At 30.0% G+C, this 23,633-nt stretch overlaps 1 pseudogene; it reads right to left on the bottom strand.

Moving 5' to 3' along the window:
• The window catches only part of LOC142329106 (glycine dehydrogenase (decarboxylating), mitochondrial-like), a 36,916-nt pseudogene extending 15,127 nt beyond the window's left edge, over positions 1–21,789 (bottom strand).
• Positions 21,790–23,633: the final 1,844 nt, after the last annotated feature.

Below are 23,633 nucleotides of genomic sequence, written 5' to 3'. Positions count from 1 at the left end.
TCAGATTATTTCAAAAACTTTAATTAAAAATACAGTTTGTGTATTGTCAATGACGATACAAGATATTTGACAAAGGAAAGTAATAAGAGATATATGTCAAGTCTCATTTGTCAAAGACAATATCATGTTGTAAAGTGCAGGATTGTAATGAAGTTCTCATCTACCATATGAGTACAATATTTAATTTGAAAAGGAAATAAATTAATTTTGATGAAAAATATTCAAAGGTAATTGGAGACCAATAGAATTAAAAGTAATACTTTGAAAAAAAAAGAGTTACACAAATACTGAAGCATTCAATTCACAAAGTTGTCAAATTTTATAAAACTAATAAAATAACAGTTAAAATTATTTCTTAATATTCCTTTTTTCCAATAAACTGTAACATATTTATCCTACAAGTAATACTAAAAAGAATTTGAGATTTGACAACTCAAATATAACACTACAACATAAAACTTCTACATTACAGCACTGTCCTAAGCACTGAACACTACATCCAACAGAAAAGCATATTGTATGCTTCTAAAACTCTCAAAACATCTTTGAACATTGGAATCCTTGCTTAAAAATGTTATTTCTGAATATTTTATCCTACTATCAAAAGAGCAATACTGCTCCTTTTATTCAGAGTATTTCTTCATTGCATCTGGTTTAATTTGCAAGGAAATAATCAGATTCAACCCTGAATATGGTTTAGTGATTGTTTTCTTAAATGAAAATGAACAACACATACATAATAATATTCAATTATTATAAATAATAGTCAATTATTTTTTAAATAAAAATAACTGCTAAATATTCCAAAATTATATTAAAATAAATTAGGATTAAAAAATTTCCCTAAAAAACATTTAGTCCTTTATCTTTTACTTTCCTGTCTAGAAAGTGCTATAGCAGAGCTGTAGTTCTAGAAAGTAAAGTACTGTAATCAGTCCAATTTGGGCATATGCAGTTTTCACTGGATCTTAACATTTTGATACCTAAGGAACCTAAAAACCAGATAGGAATTTTTCAGACGTTAATTTTTGTGTGTTTGGTGTTGGCCTCTAAATCACCATTATATCTCCAGTACTACTGGACTGATTTTGACCAAAACTTGGTCAAAATTTCAACTTAAACGGTCAAGAGGTGATGCTGCAGAACAAGATCATCCTCAGTACCTCGAGACTTCACCTAATTAAGGTCATATTTTTCTAACACATTTGTTAACAATTAAAAATAAGTGGTGAGTGGTAGAATTAAATAAATGAATAATATTTAAGTGTAAAAAAGTAACTTCATCTGGCCGGGTCTCGGAACTTGATCGCCCGGTTGACTCGGTACCTTGTATTCAGACTTAGGTTACTTTAATTTTTAAATATTCTTTACAAATTCATATTTTGTTATTATCGTTTAAATGTACGAGCTTTAATGTATTTAATAGGATTTTTAAATTTAAATATCTTCGGCTTCGGTCAGATTCATTCGAATATTTACAGAGCACTCGGCTTCTTTCATACGCACTTGGCTGCTGACAATTCAGTAGTTCCTTATACATCACTCGGCTCCTTTCGAATGCACTCGACTCCTGACAAAGCAGCGGATCCAGCAACATTATTTAAGCAAGTCCATCGTCATTCTTGTGGTCATTATTCATTCTTCAGTCATCACTCTTGTTCAGTTCCAGGCGCCTACAAATGGCAATCGCATTATTCTTGTATAATTGCATTAAATAGCAGTTCCAGTTCATAATTCAATTACAATAAACATTTAATAATATATAAATAATTCATTTAATATTTCAAGTATATTAAACATTTAATTTATTCATACATAAGTATTTTCAAATATAATATGGAATTTGACAATAACATCAACTTATGACTTTAATTATTTAAAATCAGCACCGAACTTCATCTGTTCGTACAACCGGTGTGTTAAGCCTTTTGGCTACACCAGTCTGCCGACAGTACAAGCAAAATTTGCTCTATGTTAGTTGTGAAATAACATTAGTTTAGTTAGTGTCGACCGTCGCCGCTAGTATCGCCACACCCGCGCAAATTAAATACGTTTTGCGTGCGCACTTTAGTTAGAATCATTGAATTAAATAAATAAAAAAAATATTATATTTAAATAAAATAATAAATATTTTAAATTTTACTGTGTAAGTCGTGTATCAGAAACCTGTGTTGTCAGATTTTTTTTAGTTTTAAACACTTCAGTAATTATGTTTTTAGATTTGCTTTATTTTAGTAAAATAGATTTTATTTATTAGGTCTATTAGATTAAATTATTAAATTTATTAATTTTTTAATGTAATAATCTATATGAATACATAAGAGTAAGTATAGAGGAAAAATACATATGAATTAATTAACAAATTAATTAATTTGAAATTAAAATATAAGACTAAAAACAATGATTTGCATATTGAACATTCAAGGCATTCTAATCTGAGAAAACTGGTCTTAATCTTAATTTATACACAGAAATTTTACCTGTTAGGTTGAAAGGATATTTTATCATAGCCAGTTATTTCACAAAGATCCTTTTCTAATTCAGTAAACATAAGCTGATAACCTTGAGCTTGTTCTTTTGGTACAAATGGATGTAAATCAGTAAATTCCTTAAAACTGCAAGGCATCATTTCAGTAGTACTATTCAGTTTCATTGTGCATGAACCCTGTATAAAAGATTAAAAAATGCTTTTATTAACATAAATCATGCATTTAAAACACAAGTCGACATCTTTGTTAAATCCATGAATCACATGAAGGGGAGTAATTTTAGAACTGTACCTTTTTTATATTAGACTTAAGTGGACCTGTCCTAAACTCACAGAACATGGAAAGATCAATGATAAAAAGGAGTGATAATAAATAGGAATTTACCCAGGAAGAGATAAAAAGAAAATAAAACACTAAAAAATTGGTACCCACAAGCTTAGGAAAGTACAACAGATGCCCATTCCACCCATAATCCCTCTGGAGATCAAAGACTTTTCCTAGGAGGAGAGTAGCATATTACTACTATTTAACAATTTTATTAAATCAAGTTCAAATATACACTCAACAAAATTACTTTTCCATCCCATCCATACTGAAAACCATTTCTTATCTCTGAATAATGTGACATGGAACTATTCAAGCAGAGCATATGTAAACTGAGAGCATGGAAAATTGCTGTCAGGATTTGAAATTATTCTATCAGACCTATGCTTCAGTCAAAGAAGTCTTTCATTTGTTCATTCAGGTAGTACAGTAATCTTCTTCAGCATCCTTTTAAGATTTAATCACACTCTACCATATTGTTTCTGCATTCAGAATTGTCTGCTCTTAGTTAATTAATGCTGTCCAGACATTGTTTATGGTATAGGATAAGTTGACAAAAAAGATAGCTGGACATCAATATCTAACGACAGTCCTGGAAGCAAATAAAAAAGAAAAAAAGATAGACATAGAGACTAATACTGGATCTACGGAGATGGCTGGACCATATATCATGGAAAACTGAGGGTTCTATTTAACTCAGTTCCTGATCGGTCAGTTACTTTAAAGCATACTTGTTTACACAAGCATTGAATCCCTCAGCCAAGTGTAATTATTGCAGAAGAGAGGATATCGCAGAACACATGGTTTTCAAGTGTCCAGTTCTTGCAGCACAGTAAAGCATGCGCGAGAGAACTTGGCATCATGATAACTATGCTACAGACCAACAGCTTTGATGTCAAAGATGTCGGTCAGAATTATCCACACAAAGATGGCAGAAGAAATACAGGGAGGAATTCACTCTGATTTTCTCTTGGAGCCCACTACTGCCCGAGGAATAGTAATAGGTAAAAAAGAAGAGTTTTATAAAAGGTACCATCCATTATCCATTCATAACCCTACAACCATCAGTTCAAACCCTACAGAACAGTTTCTCCATATAACAACATGAGAGCCTCAATACGATAAGCCTTTCAGAACCATGAGCCTCATTGATCCGATGAATGATATTCATTCAAAGAAAAAAATCACTCTTAGGCCAACAAGGAGAGGTAGAAATGAAATGATTGTAGAATGCAAGTCTTAAATCTCTCATCTTATTCTTTGCTAGTAATTCTGTAATTGGTAATTGAAGTATAGAAGTGCTACCCTGACCAAAAAATAATTTTTTCTGAATTTGTATCAATCTCAAGCACCTACTAACTATTCAAATGTATTTATTCAGTACCAAACAAATGCATGATATATGCAGACACTTGCTGTTTGGGTGTTGGATAACCACCTGCTGCAAAACAAAGCACTAAGGTCATCAAGCAAAGGACTTCTGATTATACTTCCCCTCTGTTAATTTAACAAATAATTCAATTTTTTCCACTAATTTACCTTGAACTTAGACAATGATGCATAACAAATAGGGTCAAGTCCATCATAACACCCGTATACTTTGGTGTTTGAATGTCATTTATCTACTTATATTAAGACGTGTTCTCTGTTACAAAAATGTAGGTCAAAATGAGGTGTTCCCAGGATTTGAATCTAAGTGATTTGTTTTTCATAATATACTGTTAATCTTCCTAGTATTTTTTAGACTGGATATCTCATTTTTGCACCTTGCCACTAAGATTATGTCACGTATATACATACAGTTATTTGTATAAGATTACATCTATTAGAGGAATTGTCTAAAATTTCTCACTTGATGGTCTCCAACAACTTTGTATAGTAAATAAGAGTATGGAATTGGAGGCTAACCTTAAACCAAAATTCCTTACTACATGTTTTTAATCATACATCAAAATTATTTAGTTCATTGTAAGCTGTAACATTTATCAAATTCCCTAATATATTTGTTTAAAAATTGCCAGGAAGTGTCAAATTGCCAAGATGTTTAAATAGTTTATTTATAGGTAAAATAGTCTTTGTTTCATCTGCTATTACTGTAAAGTTTAGAAAGCTTTCTTTGTTTTCCGTAGCAAAAAAAAAACAAAAACAAAAAACTTGTAGATAAATGTCAGCAAAATTTTTGGGTACACTCTACATAATATTTCTAATAGCCTACAATTTTAGTCGAGATCTAATAAAGAACAGTTCTTAATTCTACCAAGCCCTGCTCAAGAAGTATACCGATTAATTACTGAATGTCTATCACTGAAATTGTCTTTATTAGCTCATCAGTGAATTTTGTTCATCATTAACATCCATTGTTCTTTCTTTAAATGAACTGATCTTCCATGCTTTGTCTACTCGTAATATCTTTACCGTACTGTAATCACTAATTTATTGGTGACAAATCTCAGCTAGAATTAGTCCTTTTATGCGGAGAAAATACAAGGTAGAATGAACCTGACAGGTCAATTTGAATATTGTTTTTTGCCCTTTCTAGCACTGTCACTCTAACATTTGTAGTCGATGCGTTATGGAGTACCTCCATTCTAAAAACTACTTTTGGCATTAAGTGATTGCTAAAAGTAGTTTTGAGAATGGCGATACTTTGATATTTGCCAAATACGAACGGGTAGAATAACAATGCTAGGAAAAGCAGAAAATAACAGCCAAATCAATTATGATAATCTAGAGGAAATACAAAATATTGTGAAAACCTAACAGGTTCATTTAGCAGGGCTAGAATGAAATATAATAAAAGTAATTGATATTGAATAATGAAAAGAAAAGTAATGCAGAGGTTGCCAAATCAGTTTAAGAGAAGTATAGTAGAAAAGAGAAAAAGGATGGAGTAAAAATGAGACTGTAAGCAATGAGAAGTACAGTTAGAGCAATTGGTTTATGATAGCAGTGGAAGATGTAAGAACTTGCAAAAAAGAACACTGCAAATGTGCAGCAGCAGGTGAAAGATAGTGCAGGACAAAAATTAGAAGTATTTCAGATGACCCAACATAGATAAAATCTTGAACAGAGAATAAAAATAATGTTAGAGACAGCACTAAACTTTATTTTAATTCTGTTCACTTTTTTTAAATTTTTATTCCTTTCTTTTCCTGTTTAGCTTCCGGTAATTACCTTTCAGATAATACTTCAGAGGATGAATGAGGATGATATGTATGAGGGTAAATGAAGTGTAGTCTTGTACAATCTCAGTTCAACTATTCCTGAGATGAGTGGTTAATTGAAACCAACCACCAAAGAACACTGGTATCCACAATCTATTATTCAAATCCGTGTAAAAATAACTGACTTTACTAGGGCTCTCGAGTTTGCTGGAACTCTTGACTTACAAATCAGCCGATTTGGGAATACGCGTTCACCACTAGACAAGCCGGTGGTGGGTTAATATTTTTATTCCTGGAAAAAATGAAAAAAACACTTCCTAGAGCCTAACTGCATAGAACAATTTTTTAACTATTCTAAGTCTATTTAAACAAATCAGAAAATACAAACCAGTGGAATCATAGAATGAACTAAAGAAATATCTTTGTTTTCTAGTGACTTCATATATCTTACAATTCTTGTTTCAGAATGATAAGTATTAAAAATAGGATGAGTCATAAACTGTGACATTCTTTTGAATTCTGTCTTCAAAATACTGTTGCTTAATATATCACTGTTTTCAACAATTTAAAAACAACAGAAAATTAATAATTATTACTAAACTTTATAAAATAAAACATAAATACAAGGTTTGTTCAAAATCTGTCTGACCATTGACCAAGTGGCTATAAATCTTCGTTTCCTACAAAATAGCCTCTAATCATAATACTGGAAATATTTTTTGTACATCTCTTTTGATATTTCTACAAGTTGTGCTATCACATTCATCATTATATCTCCCAGCTATGACATCAGAACACTTTCAGAAGCATTTGAAGTTACCAGAAATTACAAGGAGCCATATCTGGTGAGTAGTGATTTCAAAAAAATGTCTTAGGTTTTAGTGAACTGAGGATTTCTGTATTTGACTATACAGAATAAATACTTTCTGTATTTGAAGTTCTGGATTACATGTGACAAATAGGCGTGTGTGTTATGATGCAACTGACATTTATGTAATTTCCATAGATCCAATCTCTTGCACCAAACTGCATGACAAAGGTAATGGAGATCCTTTAGAGAGTTCTGTTTCTTGATAGTTTAGAATTCTGGGGCATACTTGGGTTGCACAACTCTGAGAAATTAAAAAAAAAAAAAACAGTCAGCTTCATTTTCACTTGTCTTGCTTTCTTTGGCCTTGGAAATGATGGTGATTTATTTAGGTTCCCACAGCAAAATTTTCGAGACAGCATGTGATCTAGCAAACTACTGCCCATTAAAAAGATCAGTAACAGCTAAAAAATTACACTCAAAATCCTACACAACATCTGTTAAGCATAAAAAAAGCATCAATGATATTGATCATCAATTTTTTTCTACAACTTCAATTTAGTAGAGTCAGTGAAACTTAAATTTAATAAAGTCAGTGAAACACATTTAGTGAATGTGGAAAAATTGTTTGTTGTTTGTGGAGACATAGATAAAAATTTCAAGGTATTTTATGAAACTCATACTTTTTTTATTTGTCATAATTTTTTTTTTTTGATTGACAAAGATAATAACACTAATGATAGAAATAATAAAATTAGATATCTTTCAACCTCCCTTATTTTCAGAATATATTCTACTAAAAAATGAACTTGGTTAAAATAATAGTATGGAAAAATAAGTAAAATTTTGCAAAATTTCTACATCAGTAATAAATATTTTATGACAAATAAGCTCAAATTCCAAGAAATTTCCAGAACTTAAAGATTTTTCAAATTCCAGGTTTACCAGTGTGCATGGAAATCCTGATAACTGTCAACTGAGCTTTCGTTTCTGGGTTATATCCATATACCCAAGATTCATCGACAACATGGTCTTAAGAGATTTAGGATCACATTGGTATACTACTATGCAACATCAAAACAAATCTTTTTCTGCTCAAGTAAAGCAACTTTGGCACAAATTTCATGGTCTGTGTCTACAAGCTCAATTCATCCTTTAAAATCAGGTGAACTCATCACTAATCCCAATGTCCTTTGTAATTTCTTAGTCAGCAGATGATTTTCCATGTCAAATTGCATATATTGTTAATGATATTTGGAGTTCGGCTTGTTAATATCCTATTGGTGTGTTGTTCACTCTCAACTGAAGTGTCACTATTTTGAAAATTATTATTCCATTCTGTAATATTTATTACCCCTGTAGCTTCACTCCCAAAAGTCTGCTTAATCGTCTTAATCGTTTTTCTTTGTGTTTCACTAAGCTTTTGGCAGAACTTGATATAATAATATTTAGTGTATATCATCATTATGCACAAAATAAAAATGCAACAAGCCCTGCAAAACTCATGCATGCAATAGCTGCTGAATAACAAATGACATCCTCTATGCAATTACAAAAAATACACGTGGAACATAGTCCTGCACTTTTACCAAACTTTACTGATCACATTCAAGTAATTTTCAAGAAAAAGATAGGTATGATACTTTTTGAACAGATTTCACCAAAACACACACACACACACACACACACACACACACACACACACACACACACACACACATACACCGTATACAAAGAGTTTGGTTTCAAATTGAAACTGTTTATTGTATTTAGCATGTATCTAATCTTTGATCTGACTTGTCTTAAAGAACGAGGCATTTTACCAAAATGATCTGATATTCAGAAAAAAACTTCAGGTATCAAGAAATAAAATTTTACAAAAAAGGAAAATTCTTTTTACATACAAGATAAAAAAACATCCTTTACTAAGCACATAGAGTATGGCATAATAACTATATCTTTGTAAAAAAAAAAAAAACAAATGGAAATTAGAAAAATGTTGTTTAATATGAATGATTGGTGTAATTCCAGGGCAGCTCTACTCAGTTACAGATGTGTTTCTTTAATTACACTGAACCTTTATAGAAAGAAATCTTTAGTTTTTCTTATAGCCTATATTGTTTAATGATAGTATTATACTATTCAAATCATTCATAACATTATGTAATATTTACGAGATGAATTTTAAAGTAGTTTATTTAACTGTAATTAAATTTTTTTTTTATTAATTTCACCTAGTTTATAATTTTATTTGATAATTAGAAATGAAACTGTTTATCTTACTTCTTGTTTATGGTTATATGTTTAATATAACCAGACTTTGTGTTTTAAAGATTCTTCTCTGTTACACCTAATAAATTATTTTCAAAGATATTTTTAACTTTTTAGAATACTTTGTATAGTTTTATTTACACGCTATTTAATATAAACAATTCCTACAATTAAATAAAAAATATGTTACAAAAGGATTTTGATGTTTACTTAATAGCACATATTTGTCAGATCATGTGGCTCCACAAAATAGGAGTGTATCACATTTGGTTAAAGACAGGGATCAGTAAGTTCTTGTTTATTATATGTTCTTATTATATAATGTTTAAAATTGCAACAATCAGTTTTTACTTTTTTGTAACCAATTTCTTCTATGGATTTCACTACATTTTTAAGAAACCTAATTAAAGTAATTTGCATATTTTATTAATTTTGAATATTTCAACCTTTATGTTAAAAAATCAAGTTTTTTAAAATTTCCTATTCTAATTTCTTTAGAGCATATTAAAATTTTAAAAATGTACTTTCATAATGAATGTCCCCTTATTTCTCTAAAATAACACTAATGAATAATAAAATAAATTTTCTAAAAAAAGGTTTTCTTAAAAATTATAAGATTCTAATCCCTACAAGAATTAGGTTAATTGTAAATAATTTTTCTGGTGATTTGAAAAATTTTCAGACATAAGTTATATCAATAATCAGTTTATTTTCCTGTTAACAAATAAAAATAAATAAAATCTTACATTTTTTTTGTGGTCCAGGCATGAAGAGGAAATAGTGCTTTTGTGAGGAATGAATTCTTTTTAGAAGGTTCCAAATACTGAAAAATTTTTAAATATTTATTACAATTCCTAGTGTTCAGTCATGAAAAAAATTATTTAGATAGGTGTTAAATAACTAAATTTTGGGTTAGGTAACAATCTACAAATCTTACAATCTCTCTTTCTATATAAAACAAACAAAAAATTGGAACACCTATTTAAAAATACAACCCTACAAAGATTTAACAAGTAAAACATAACATTATCTATACAATGTCTGAACATTATTTATGTTTCATAAAACACGATTTTGAATGCTTTTGAATAGATTATTATTTAATGGGTAGAGTACGGAATAGAGAGGATCATCAGAGTATACCAGAAGGAAAAAGCATTAATTGAAGGTAGAGCAAGGAAACAAAAAGGTAAATTGCTTGACATTTCTTGTAACAATATTTATTTATATCTTAAACAGTACTAACATATGCACACACATCGTACACAAAATGACAATCGTATTTGCTATCTGATTTTGTGTAAATCCCCTTCACTTAAAATTCTCAACATATGCAGCTCCCTACTGCAAGATTTTTATTATAATAGTAAAAAAAGAAACTATCATTCCTGAGAAGACAGTAAACTAACCAAATCAGGACCAATCGGTTGATTGTTCCTTGCCTGTTCCCTACCCTTTTGTTATCCTTATCCTTCTTACTTAGGAACTTAGGTAAGTATTACGGTCAGCTGCCCTGGTTCCATCTATGTACTATGCTACCATCTACAGATTGGTATCAGTAAGACCTTGCCTGAATAATTATTCAAGGACTCTTGTTTCCTATGAAGGGATTGCACAACAAGCCAAACTAATGGTAAAGCCAGCCCTCCTGGCTGGAAAGAAAGAAATATGGTCACTGACACAGTTTTAGAACTAAATTTGTCATTCATATTTACTTTAACATATTACTAGAGCAAGATGTACGGCTGAAAGTGTTAACTCATTAACAATTTCAGTGTGAACATAAGAATTATAGATTAATGCATTAAAAAATATTCATAAAATGTACTAAAATGTTTATGAAATTACATTAAAATTTACACTTTTTCAAAATAATAGTAAATGAATTCAAATATTGTTTATGTAGTTTAAAAATATATACTATACCTCTTCTAACGATGTTTCACATCCAAAGATCCAAAGCAAATCGCTTACATCATCATGCGATACAGTTTCATCAAGTGAAATACCAACCTAAAAAACACAGATAAAAAGTCATTTTAAGCAATATTAACTCAAAATAAAACAAAACTTTTATAGGATAAACTTTTTATTTAAAAAGTTATATATAAACAATATATCAAAAAATATATTTTCAGATGATCAATATTATGGCAAAATTGATATAAAATTTGATTATTATTATTAATATTATGAACTGCTATGGTAGGAGACAAACACATTTAACCATTTATAATGTAAATACTCTTGACGGTTCAAACCAGTTCATGATACGTCATTCATCAACTTCTTCATTAACTCATTATTAACTTATTCCCACCATCTGCATTTAGCCATTAACCATCTGCATTTATAAACCTTACTGAAAACCACCAACACTATTTGAAAGGTATATTTTTACAGCTTTTACATCTTAATTACATAATGAGAAAACTGGTCTTCTGAGCAGATTAAACATATTGCTACAAGGCTTGTAGCAATGCGATTAGATCACTTTTAAATAAAAACTAATTTTTTTCTGTATTCTATCAAATTTATATCGATAGGAAAAAATAAATAAGTTATACGTACTTCATAACTATTAACAACTGAAATAAACATATCAAAAATCTCTCAAGATTACGCTGAGTCGGTTATAAAAAATTCCTTTCGACATGCTGAAAGGCGGAGGTATATTTCACCGGTGCTAAGCAAGAGATAAAAACGATTTCCACCTTAAAGTTAAGAAAAACTACAAATTTACTCAATATGACAATGGTTGCACGTGAAAAAGGTTTCACATGTTTAGCATATGACAAGCCCCTCTCGTCATCTTACAATTCCAGCAAAATTTTGGTCATCCCTTGTCATAAGGGTTGGTCATTGTTTCAGACAAATATTTTAAGTAATGTTTAGAGGACTGAAGACCACTTTCAACCGATTTGATACTGTATCTACTAAGGGAGGTATGATTTTTTTTTTGTCTTCGAAACTCCATTCTTCCCACCCCCTGAGCCAATGGTTGGTGATATCAAAAAACTTTACTTAGATAAGGTTTAGGCCCTTATCCAAAGAATAGTAGGAACTTTAAATTAATTTGATATTTTACTTAATAAGAAAGTTACAGAGATATTTTGTTTTTTTGAAAAAGCTTCCCCCCCCCATGGTTTGATTTTATCCATTTAGGAACTCGACCAAAATTTTGTGTCATTATACTTTGTGTCAATTTGAAAGTGACTGGCACAAGATTATGGCAGTTATCGTGTCCACAAGAAAGTGAAATATATATATATATATATATATATATACAAATAATGACATTTTCTGGAAATTGAATCATGGTATTCGTTACAACAAGTAGATTTCTAAGAAATTTACCTAAAATGGATTGGTTTTGCATCTTAGAACTGCATTATTCTACAATAATTTGTAAGTATTATTTTTTTGTAAACATTTACAAACGTGTAGATGTGTAGTAGTAAGAAGTGCACATGCTCAGACTAGCTCTCTTAATAATTCAGCCTACAAGTAATATTGTTTACAAATTTTTTTCTTGGGTGGTACCTTAAACTCATAGAACTTTTCTTAGAATGTCAAATATATTGTACATCAATAATTTTCAAACAATTTAAATTAAACAAATTATAAAAATCATTATTTGGATGTTTTATTTCATTACTCGTAGTTTTAAAATTTGTAATAGTTTTTTTCCATATTTTTACTAATTGCTGATTGTTTTTAGTAAAATTCAGTATTATATTTGAGCTGGTATATAAACAAAACTTATTGTAGAATATAATGGAAATGGTAATAAAGTCAAAATAAAAAATAAATAAATAAAACAACAGCATAATCCAACAACATAAATATGTTGTACATATAAAGTTATAAAATATTATATTTGGAAATTATTAAATTATTAGTTATTCCTTTAAGTAAAGTGAATTACTTTTACTAAAAAAAATGACTTACTATTAATGACAATGACAAATTAGTCACAAAATTTTTGTGAGTAAACAATGAAGTTTGTTTCAAACTTACAGGTGTAATATTAATCTTTTGGTAATTTCATGAAAAATTAAAAATCAAACAAAATTGCATAGTACAAATATCTTATCAAATTATCCAATCCAACATAATTTAGTCAAACCAATGAATTTTAACCGCTTTACAAAATGCTGGAATTATTAAAAGGTTTTTTCTTTTAGATCCATACATATAGTTTTTAGATTGTAAAACCTACATTATTAACAATTGTCAACAGAAACTTAAAAAAAGAGATGAAAGAGAAATCGGTTGATATTTGTATTGAATGCAGGGGATGCCATTTATTCTTCATCAACCTAATTGAGTTCTTAGTTTATCTCTACATATCTGAAAGCTTGTGTATTCAGAGTTGACATGTTTTATCTGAAATATTAAGACCAAAAGCAAAAAGAATTAGGTAGGATAAGTACATAAAACTACATCGACCCGTGTGTTATAAACTATGAAAAACAATTAGAGTTACAGTTTACTTACAGAACCGTCATTGAAATATCGAAGATTAATTTTTTTTGATGAAGCTCTTTCAAGAATATCATTCAGATCCATTAATGGTTTAACATGCAGTGTATCAAAGAAATGTTTATGACAGATAATATTCCCTGAATCTTTTAAACCTGAAAAAACAGTGCAAATAAAAATCAATAGGTCAATAATACCTAAAGGATTCTTACTAATATTTTTCTATGGAAAACAAAAATTTTATGAGATGTCCAAAATCAGGCATACAGTATCATTTCTAACATACTTAATTAAATTATTATTTTAAAATGTATTTATTCTACAGGTATCCCATCTATTCGAGGAACCTTTCTGCGAATCAAATCCTTTAATGCTCTATTAAATTCAGATCTTAGTACTGTATCTCCCTTTTAATCCTCTTCAACTTCTTCTTCTTCCTCTATAACACCAGTTAAATTTGCTCCGTATAGCTCTTCAATATATTCCACCCACTCATCAGCCTTTTCTTTCATATTATAAATCTGTTTACCATCTTTATTTAACACACTGTTAGATTTTAACTTATGTATCACAAAATTCTCCTTAACTTTCCTGTATGCCCCCACCTATTTTACCAATGATCATTTGTCTTTCCACTTCTGAACACTTTTCTTTAATCCACTTTTCATTCACTAATTTGCACTTCCTGTTTATAGTATTTCTTAATTGTCGATAGTTCCTTTTACCATCTTCATCACTAGCATTCTTATACGTTTTACATTCATTCATCAGGTGTTATATATGCTCTGTATCCAAGTTTTTCTATCCAAGTTGTTCCGCCTAAGTTCGCTTCATAAACTTTAACTGTGCTTTATTCAACAACAAAATATGACAATACTAAAATCAGAAATGCAAAGAATAGTTGTATTTAAAATGTAAACCTGAAGAGTAGTAAAAGTTTAGAAGGCTTTTTAAAATTTGACAAAAAAAGAGACCTAACTTGTAATAAAATCTTATAAAAAACATATACCTTAATTAATAATTAACATATACCTTGTGAAAGTAATAATGCAAAATTATGAACTTTTGTGGCAATATCTTTTAATCCTTTAGGTCCATGATAAACAGCAAACATAGCAGACATATTTGCAAGTAATGCTTGTGCTGTACAAATGTTACTTGTTGCTTTATCTCTTCTGATATGTTGTTCACGAGTCTGGAGGGCTAAACGATAAGCATCATGTCCGTTAGCATCACTATAAAATGATATCCATAAAAATATAATTAAAATAAAAATTAATATATTTGAAAATATTTTCCTAACGTATAACTTAGTGTTCTACTATTTTTATAAAAATGAGATTTTTTTAAAATATAGATAATATTTTTCAAATGCAACATAAACAAATTACGTTTTTAATCTTAACGAGAACATTTTTTATTCATTTGTCATGTAAATATATATATATATATATCTACTAGACGGCCTGTCTATCCAGAACCTACTCAGCACTCAGATCAGCTCAGGCAAATCCCGGGACCAACTCAGAGGCTCCTCGAGGCCTCCTGGGGCCTACCCCATGGCTGCAGAGCTCACTTTACTCATCATTCCCAATTTTCCAGGGGGACCAGTAGTGGTTGCTTCACCTCCAGAACTTGTTTGGTCGCCATTCCCATCTACCAGGGGGCTCCAATCTCTGGACTCTCATGCTGTACGTTAGCCTCATGGTTGTGAGAATAATATTGATAAATTATAACTATAGTATTAAGGTTTTACACAAACCTAAAAATGAAACTAAATTACAAAAGATAGAATAATAGTAGCTTTTCTTTCTTTTTTTCCTATTTAGCCAGGACTTATTCAGGTATTATTACTTCAGAGGATGAATGAGGATGGTATGTATGATTATAAATGAAGTGTAGTCTTGTACAGTCTCAGATCGACCATTCCAAAGATGTGTGATTAATTGAAACCCAACTACCAAAGAACACCGGTATCTACAATCTAGTATTCAATCCATATAAAAGTAACTGCCTTTACTAGGACTTGAATCCTTAAACTCTCGACTTCCAAATCAGCTGATTTGGGAAGACGCCTTCACCACTAGACCAACCCGGTGGGTTAGAATAATAGTAACTAAGGTAACTAAAGTGCACACACCTTTGACACAAAAAATCCATAACTTATTTCTTTGCTATGCTGGCAGAAATATAATAATAAAGTAAAAGGATTAATCTATCTTTTCCTTAATGAATATTTTTAATTCACAACTTCATCCTCCTTGGGGCGAAGAAATAATGAATATTTTTACTAGCTTAACCTTCAAGGGAGCAAGGTCCCTGTCGATGGCTTAATAGCTTTCCTGGGATAACACGAATGTATTCTGCAAATTTGAAAATAATCGGTCGATTGGTTCTTGCGTGATGCGATAATAAACAAACAGATAAATATTTCCAAATAAGCATCTGTTATATCTAGAGTAGTGTACCTGATGTATGAAGACGTTGGCCTTTATCCTACTAACAAACACCTAATTTGAATTTTGAAAATTGGATAATTGTTTGTAGAGATATTATATTAAGAACACCCCAGTGCCCCAGGGGCAACGTGTTTGTTACCAGTTGATGGTGATGATTGTTATAGCTTCCCATGAAGTGCTTGTGTACCTCACCACTCTAGCTTCAAACACAGGCCCCATGGGAAGCACATTATTGTTAAACAGAATTTTTTTTACCATAAATTTAATTCTATTATTTTTATAATATACAGTGATTGAGTCAGATCATTCAGTTCAAACCTAGCTCACACAGTGATACAGACTCACAGTTCACAGTTCATTAAGTTTTGTGCTTCAACTGACAAATTTCCACTACTACAAAACCTTCTCACTTATGCCAAGAAACGTAGGTAAAAATTTGGTTGCAATTGATCGAGTAGTTTTTTTGTTTATCATAAACAAGCAAAAACCCTCTTCCTCTTTATATGGTAGTATAGATTAGGAGTCCTAAAACAATATTCAATTTTACTGATGATTATTTTTACTAAACGTCACCGAAGCAATGTACATAACAAAAGTTAATTGCCATCATGTCATACATTCTGAACAACATACACTCTAAAACTTTTTCTAAAAGATCTTATTTTCAAAACCATAAACCCATGGGCAAATGCTTACCCTACAGACTACCTCCATATCTTCCTTCTTCATTACATCACAACTCACATATGTGAAGAAAACTTGCAGGTTTTGAAGCAGGAAGATAACAGCCCTACGATCGACTTATTCTATGCAATAGTCAGTGATACCAGGAGCTAGAAAGATTTTTTTAACAAGCAAGCTTCAAAAAGCATTGGATGAGACAGATTTTTTGGATGATCAATTAATTCTTCTAATCTTATTCCAAAAGCTGTTTATATGATAATTGCATTAATCGTTTATATGTTATGTATAATCATTACATGTTAAGGCATTAATCGGTCTAGTCCGGCCATAGTAGTATTTATGTCTTTCATTTGAATGTTCGTGGATCAGATGTTACAAAAAGTAATTTCTTTCTGTAATCGCAAAAACAATGAGTAGTTGTAATTGGTATTACTCTATAGTTACTGAATAAATAGCACATAACAAATTTTATAATTTATTTTTATCTCAATTGAATTCATTTTTTATAAAAGGAATAACAACCTATATTACCGTGTAATATCAATCATTCTTCCAGGCATAAGACGTACTAATGATTGACGAGAAGCAAAAAAACCAGCATGTGGACCACCATACCCTAATGGTACCCCAAATCTTTGTGAACTTCCGACAACGATGTCAAATTCCAATTCACTTGGTGGACGAATGAGACATAGTGCAAGAAGATCAGTTGCACAAACCATTAGTGTCTATAAAATAATAATAATAATATGTAAATAATTTCATTTACAATTAAAAAAATTAAGTAGTTTACATTGCAGTTCATAAAAATTAAGAATGGGAATTTTACTAAATTAAAGTTTTTGGAGTTATTATAATAGGTGACAAATAGTATAACAGAGCACCATTTTCAAAAAAAAATTGTGAATTCTCTTGCAGGAGTGTAAATGCAGTTTTTTTAAATTTCTAATAACGATTGTTTTTAAAGAAAAACATATAAGCAGAAATTCAGATTTCATCAAGTTTCCATTAACTTGCTAATTCTAAAAAAAATGAAGGAAAAACAGTATAAATGTACTTTTAATCAAAATATTTCATCATTATAACTAATTTGGTTGGAGCTGACATGGAACAGCTGTAAATAACAATGTTGCTGTAATTAGGTTTACCATATGTCCAGGACAGTCCTGGTTTTTTAGTGCTGTCAGGGGTAATGTCTGGGGTTTGAGAATTATATGATTGGGAGGGTTTTTTTAATTTTAGACCTATATGTTTGACATCAAGTTTTTAAACAGTTTCTTACGACCACCGTGCATCTCTCAGCCGACCTTGGAGCAAGTGCTGACATCGATTTTGACAGAGGCGTGGCTACTGATCTTGCCACAACTTTTTACTTAGTTATTTGACAACACAACAGGGGCAATGTGTTTATGTTGATTTCATGTGTGAAGTAACTTTTCTAAACATTTTTGATCATTAATTTTCAAAAAAAGGTGCCACACTATTATTACACAATAAGAGATACATTTGCCTTTAAAGTCAATAAAACAAAATTGTTCTTCCCAGTCAATATTAAGAGAATAAATTCTTTTTCTTTTACAATTATTCATGATGGGTTATTTATAAAATTTGTTTAACCAGTATGATACGTATTTGATAGTGAAAAGAGTTTCTATCTTGCGTGATATGGTTACTAATAAAGCGTAAATAATAAAATATAATCAATAACACTTAAAATACATAGTATCAGAATACGGTAACGGTAACATACTACCAAATTTATCAGAAGCGAGAATATTCCTACGTGCTAAGTAGCAAGTGTGTCAGTGTATGACCTTAATTGCTATTTTCTGACACTGAGCTTGTGCAATATATTGTCTTACATACACATGACACCGATACAGTTACTGGGCTTAGTAGGTGTGTAATATAGTGAGGGTATATAAAAATCCCATCGAGAGCGCCATGGCACCTGCAGGCGCCATGTTGCAGACACCTGCTGTATGTGATACTCTTCTACAAGAACCAACCTGTTTACATTTTTGCCACTTAAATCCTTCAAATCTTAAAATTTTGATTAAGTTGTCGTTTCCAATTGAAAGTAATTTTTTCTTCTTAAGTTTCAAAAACACTACCAAAGTATAGGAATTCATCCTTCAGTTATGTAAAACCTGAGAACCATCTGTCTAATAGCTCCTTTTAAAAATAATCTACAAAAATTCCTTTTTTTTGATAAGTTAAGTTTTAACTAAATTAAGATGAGTTGCCTTGTTTTTTTCACATCGCTATTCTTTTCTAACACTTTTGTGACTTTTGAAACAAATTCTAAGACTTTTTTGTATTTATCAGACATATCCCATTCCTTGCTTCCTCGGTCATAACCGATTACATTTTTCATCAATTCCTTAGGCTGCCTGCTCAGTGATACTTTTCCCTAGTTAGACATTTTTTTTCAGAATACTATGACAGAAAGTTTTATTTGCACAATAACTGTTCAGTAAAAAGTATGATAAAGCATTTGTAAATTATGTACTACGCATATCCCTCCCTAAAATCGATCTATACAAATAACTAATAAAATAATTTTAAGCATCGACCTATGAGGTCCACTAACAAATAATAAAAATTATTATATTTAAAAATGCTAAATCACAAATCGATATAAATTCATATAAATCTTCACAAATCATGATATAGTATTACATTGATTTTTATAAGTATTAATGTTGTGTATATTTTAAAACGTAATTTATACAGAATGCTTTTGGTGACATAAACATGTACATTATAAACTCACTTGCATTAAATTGATCTTTGTAAATATTTTCATTTTAATTAAAATAGCTTACAAAATGCAGATATTTCTGTCTTTTGGGTTTGGTTTAAATACATTTATTATCCCCAATCAATTTTTTTTAATATTACAGAATAAAACACATTAGGGCCTGTAAAGGTTGAACTACAGGTATAATCTATATGAACCTGGTTTACTCATTATATTTGTTACAGTAATTATTGATAAATGATTAGAAAATTGGTAATTATCAGTAACAATTTTAGTAAAAGTTATTTTAACTTATATCCCTCTACAAATCACGAGACCTTGCCGGTTGTGAGGGGGCTTGAGTGCTCAGCGATACAGAATAGCTGGACCAAAGGTGCAACCATATCGTAGAGGCATCTGTTGAGAGCCAGACTAAGGAATGATTCCTGAAAGAGGGCAGGAGCTCTTTGAGTAGTTGTTAAGGGCGTAGGTAAAGAGGACATAAACGGCCATATTGTCATCACTCAATCTTCAGAGTACTGCGCAGTTGAAAGCAATAGAAAACTACAGCTGCTTTTCCAAAAAAATGTAAGTCTGCATTTTCATAACAAAGATGAAAGTGCCTTGCTTGGTAAAATATTCCAGAGATAAACTAGTCCCCCGTTCATATCTCTGGTTGGGGACTACTAAGGAAGGGGTCACCAGAAAATTAAAAAATAACATTCTACGAGTCAGAGCATGGAATGTTAGAAATCTAAAAAAGGGTAGGTAGATCAGGAAATTTACAGAGGGAAACGGATAGATTAAATGTAGATGTAGTAGGAATTAGTGAGGTTCGTTGGGAAGAGGAAAACTGCTTTTGGGCAGATGATTTTAGAATAATTAACTCAGCTTCAAATAAAGGGCAGGCAGCAGTAGGTTTCGTAATGAGGAATAAGATAGGAACAGAGTAGAGTACTTCAAAATGCATAGTGACAGAATCATTGTAATAAGGATAAAATAAAAAACCTAGGCTGACAACGATTGTTAACATCTATATGCCTACAAGTGCTCATGATGATGATGATGATGTAGAGAGTTTATACAAAGAAATTGATGAAGCAATTAAGCACATAAAAGGGGATGAAAATTTAATAATACTTGGAGACTGGAATGCAAGCACTGGAAAAAGCAAGGAAGGATATTATGGGTGAATATGGGCTGGGCAAAAGGAATGAAAGAGGGGACAAAGTTTTGCATGAAGTATAATTTAGTAATTGCACACAGTTTAAAAATCAAAATAAAAGAATATATACATGGAAAAAACCAGGTGATACTGCAAGGTATCAGATAGATTATACATGGTTAAGCAATGTTTTAGAAATCATCTCGTCAACTGGAAAACTTACCCTGGAGCAGACATTGATAGGGACCATAATTTAGTGATAAATAAATATAGATTGGGATATAAAAACCTGAAGAAAAGGTGTCAGATGAATCTGTGGAATTTAGAGAAGTTTGAGGAAGAAAAGGTAAACAACATATTTGAGGAGGATGTCGCAAGAGGTTTGAGTAAAAAAGATAAGGTAGAAAATGCAGAAGAAGAATGGAAGAATGCTAAGAAGGAAATACTAAAATCAGCAAAAGCAAACTTAGGCGGAACAAAAAGAACTGGTAGAACACCTTTGATGTCCGAGGATATATTGCAGGTGATGGATGAACGTAGAAAATATAAGAATGCTAGTGATGAAAAAAGTAAAATGAACTATCGACAATTAAGAAATAGCAGGGTTCCTTCAACACTAACCAACAGAACTTCCAAGCAGATAGACAACCTATAATAATGACAAAATGATCTGATTCTGCCGTTAACTCCACTGACAATGGAGCTAAAAGATTAGCTCCTAAAAAGATCTTCTGGAGAATAATTTTCATGTAATTTGAGAGAAGCTGTCATTAATTTTTTATATTAAATTGTTTAAAAAATAACTTAAATTCTAGAAATAAGAATGTAAATACTTACACCATGAGAATGAGCGTGTTCTATAACTTTTGTTATATCTTCAATATTTCCTTCAGTATCAGGATATTGAAATAATGCTCCAGCAATATCACGATTTGAAAAATCAACTTCATGTATATTTCCGGCCTCAACAGTTAAACCTAATGAATCAGCTCTTGTTTTTACTACACTTATTGTTTGGGGATGTAATGTTTTTGACAAAACTAGTTTACGTCGTTTATTGTGTCTGAAAATAAAATTAAACAAGTTTAATATAATATTCATATTATCCTAGTAATAGTCATAACTTCCTACTTTACTACAGAAGCCTCCCATTAATCAACTTCTGTAAATGACTCACCGATTTAACTGACCCTCCATAACTAATGATGTGAGATAAAAAAATATTTCATATACATCTCTGCTTACTTCATAAAAAGCAATTTCATTTTAAGAATACCCTACTTGATTCCTTGGGATATGTACTGGACAAATGGGATGAGTATCGCATGTGCCAATGACATCGCTTTTTATTTTTTGCATTTGCATTTTGTTAAAGTTATCACAGTTATTTTAATACTGCATACTTCAACTAAAATGTTCATTCTTGACTACAGTTCATATAGAAACTAAATAAAAACAATAAACTAAACTTCCTTTGATAAACAACCACAAAAATAGAACACAAATTTTTTAAATATATCAGACGTATACTACAAAATATGTTGTAATGCATGAAATCATCTTACATCATACAAAATTATCACTTTTCATTTATTTTCTACATTGTTTGAGTACCTACTCAAATAGAAAGATGATAAATAAAAATAAATAAAGGTGTACAAGGTGAAGATAAATAAATAGACTTAAATAATTACCTGTACGTTTTTATAACATGTTCATTATTATTATTATTAAATATTTTCAAACAAATTTGTAATTAAACAAATATTGTTTGATATTCTGATTAAATTATAATATGAACACAAAAAAATTTAAGCATAAACCATAGAAGCAAAATGAACTGTTCTGGCATTTGCCTTACAACCAAGGGAAACCATGGTAAAACCTTGGTCAGAACATCAAAAATATTTTAAAACATTCACCTTTACAAAAAAATAAACGTTACAATCAGAAATAATTATAAGTTCTTCCAATTATATTGCATTCTGAAATGACATCAGTTAAAGAAAACTGTCTTTTTTTAACATATTCTTGTCAAGAAGGAGTTTACACATTTATGATGATAAATATAAATAAGAACAAACCCTTGTTTTGTTATACAAGAAATTAAGTTTCATTACCTTAACATATTATTTGTTGGGCAACATGAAAGTTTTTCTTCATAATATTTGTAATTAACACTTTAAATATTTTTAGTTTCTTTTGTAAAAGAAATAACAATTAATGTAATTACATAAATAAATAGTATAAAAATTAATAAAAGTAAATAAGTTAATAATAGTTTTTCAGTAATAAAGTATTTCTTAATATAAATTTAACACACAACAAAATCAGAAAGAAATTAACCAAATAAATATAAAAAAGTATTGTTCCTGCAATAATAATTAACAATATTACTTTCAATGGAGAAAGAAAGATTAATTTTATATAATATAAAACTAAGTATTATAATCTTAATGAAAGATATCTCCACAATATTTCCAAATAAGGATTTATAACATTATAATACATTTAATAATGAAACAAAATATAAATTAAGATATTTTTTCTTTTTACTAGAAACACTGACTTTCTGTATTAATTTTAATAATTATTTACCAATAATTTTATGTTTAAATAATTTCCTAATGTTGTTGTATACAATTATGTTAGGTCAAGTAATTTTCAATATATCAAAAACAGTATTCGAAAGAATCAATATTTTCAAATATTAATAATATTACTGTATTATGACTCACTCGAATTTACACAGTATTCTTAAATTAATGCATCTTCTTAAGTTAGTTATTTTGTAAATGGTTTTTATATTGTAAACGCTTGTAAACAGCGTTTTAGTTAATCATTAAGATCTTTGATATTTACAGACTGATGAAGGTAACAAAAATAATCATAATTTGATGAAGTTTACAACTGTGATAGGGAACAACTTAACAGATAAATCATGATGATCCCACATTTGATGAAATCTGCAAAAATATATAAATATGCATTTAAATACCTGCGTTACAAAAATAAATAAACCTAATGCATAATGTATCCAT

This window comes from Lycorma delicatula, chromosome 8, assembly GCF_047948215.1.
Source record: "Lycorma delicatula isolate Av1 chromosome 8, ASM4794821v1, whole genome shotgun sequence".
In the NCBI taxonomy this organism is placed as follows: Eukaryota; Metazoa; Arthropoda; class Insecta; order Hemiptera; family Fulgoridae; genus Lycorma; species Lycorma delicatula.
This window is presented reverse-complemented; position numbering and strand designations above follow the sequence as displayed.